Source organism: Sinocyclocheilus grahami, unplaced genomic scaffold, assembly GCF_001515645.1.
Source record: "Sinocyclocheilus grahami isolate Dianchi unplaced genomic scaffold, SAMN03320097.WGS_v1.1 scaffold925.1, whole genome shotgun sequence".
Taxonomy (NCBI): Eukaryota; Metazoa; Chordata; class Actinopteri; order Cypriniformes; family Cyprinidae; genus Sinocyclocheilus; species Sinocyclocheilus grahami.
Genome location: NW_015506104.1, coordinates 260,882 through 263,431, shown reverse-complemented (window position 1 = coordinate 263,431; position 2,550 = coordinate 260,882).

Sequence of the window (2,550 nt, the reverse complement as noted above, 5' to 3'; positions counted from 1 at the left end):
GAAAACCTCAAAATTAAAAAAAAAGAGAGAAATTTTGTCTTGGTGACTATCTGGAAAAAAACAAAGGCTATTGAATCTTTCAATAGTCTACATGAGCTATGTGCAATTAAGCTTCCTTGAAATTCTACCCCAGACTCCCATGAGAGAGGCGAAAACCAGCGGTATACTCGCATCACCCGGCTACCACCCCCCTCTTCCTTGTACACCAAATATCTCTCCAAAAACTACTCATAAAAGAGCAATTTCCCTTTTTTAGTGCAATCATATCAAATATTTATATATGTGCATGAATAATGTATTCAAAGATAAAACAGCCACCTCCACTGATGCAGAATAGTGTTAAGACTGTGTGGATATTTGCAGGGCACGACTGATGAGCTTTCCCTAGAGATCTGTGTGATTGGTGCACAGACATCTGTGTTTGTTCTCTGAATACCCTGATCCGCAGAGACCACAGCCCGCACTTGGCCCCTTGAACTCGCAACTCCAGCTTCTTTCAAAGCATCTTGTGGTCTTTCACTGAACAATTCAAAAGCGTGCAAATAAAACCCTAAAGCCACATGTAAGACAGAGAGGGTAGGTGACACTATTACCACACAGAATACATAACTGTGGCTTTACCTGTGGAATCTCTTAAAGGGACTGATCACCCAAAAATGTCATTTACTCAACCTCATATTGTTCCAAACCTGCATGACTGACTTCTATCAGAACACAAAAAGAGAAGTTAGCTAGAATGTCCAGGCTGCTCTATTCCATACACGGAAAGTCAATGGTGACCAAGTTGCTATCAAACGTCAAAAATGACAAACCACCACCAAAAAGTGCCATAACAGTAATCCAGTCAAATAATGCAATAAAATGGTGTCAGAAACACAGCAAAACTTAAATTATTATTCAGTCCCTCTCTGAGATGCCCTATATGAATTATGGCCAAAAAAAAGTAAAAAAGAATTCCATTAAATATTCCATTAAAATTATACACCAGGGCGGAACACTTAAATTATTTAGACCACAGGCTGACAATGACAAAAAAAAAAGTGTTTACAGTGTTTAAGGTACTTATTTTTCATTTTAAAGTTATGGGTTTGAATTGCTCTGAATAACATTCAATTTGAAAGAATTCATTTGGCCTCCCCCTTTCACTCTCTATTATTCTATCCATCAAAAAAAGACACAACCAATATAAAACGAGAGGCATTCGACCTTTTGCAATATCTGCCGTAAAATCTGAATGAGGCTGCACATGATCTTTAATGACTCATGTATCACACTGCTGCAGCTGTGTGCTGCATTTATCCGCTTACTAACCTTCTCAATTCTTAACACTCAGCGCAATTTGTGTTCCACATGGGGTGCAAACATGACTCTTCTTAATCATAAATTGTCATACATCTGCTACCAAGGTGGTGCAACAAAAAAGACAAATCAAACCTGCGCTGACAGATTTCTATTCACAATTTAATGGTCAAATAACAGCTTAACAGGATTCTAGAATGGCATCTACGAAACTGAAAATCTAGCTCAGTTTTTGTCCTCCAGTTTTTTGAAGATTTTTGGACATGCAGTGCCGCTGTGCTCTTGCCAAACTTTAATTTCTCTACTGCAGCTGCACTTGCCAAACTGATTATTCCAGACCAGTAATGTACATTCATTCATTAAAAATTGAAAAAGAAAAAAAAGCTATAAAGGGATCCAATCAATAACTTAATGGAAGTTTAAGTATTGGTTTTAAAGGGTTAAGGTCAGTATTTAAAGAATAATTACATTATTGTTGGCAAAAAGTTGTCATTTAGTTCCAAAGACTCGAACCATTAGCTCAAGATTAATTTAGAGTTATGTCCCAAATGAGGCCCTATACACTATACACTCTACCGTCATCCAACATTGAAATATAGCCGTACGTAAGGAAAGCTGCAACAGTTAAGTGCATGAAGAGTCCAACATTCCACACACACATTTTTTATTTATTTTTTGGTTAAGTAAGTGCATCATCCGGGGTTTTAAAGTGCCCCTATAATGCCCTTTCCAATACTGCCTTTCATGCAGTGTGTAATGTAGCTGTATGTGAATGCAAACGATCTGTAAAGCTGAAAGTGCACGATAAATAAAGTTATTGTCTCCCAAAATAAAGAATCGACTCTGAACATCTGAAACGAGTCGTTAATAATTCGAATCCCACTTCCGTGACAGCTGCACCTCACAGAGTAATACATTTGCATAATGCGCGCTTATGTTCTACGTTGGCCGGCCGCGAATAACTTGACCCCGCCCACAAACGCATCATTCTACTGGTTCTCTAATCTCCGGGAGTTCAACGTGGGATTCACAAAACGCTTGCTGTTGAAAGATGGATCAGTATCCTGTTTATTTGGACCAGCTGGCTCCACTGAATCACAACATAAGTATGATAAATAATAGATGTTCGAAACGCGCTGTACACCGTAGACCAATCAAAACAGACTAGGCCATCTGACCAATCAGAGCAGAGCAGACTCATGGAAAGGAGGGGTTTAGAGAGACTGAATCTTTGAACTGCTTCGAACGAAT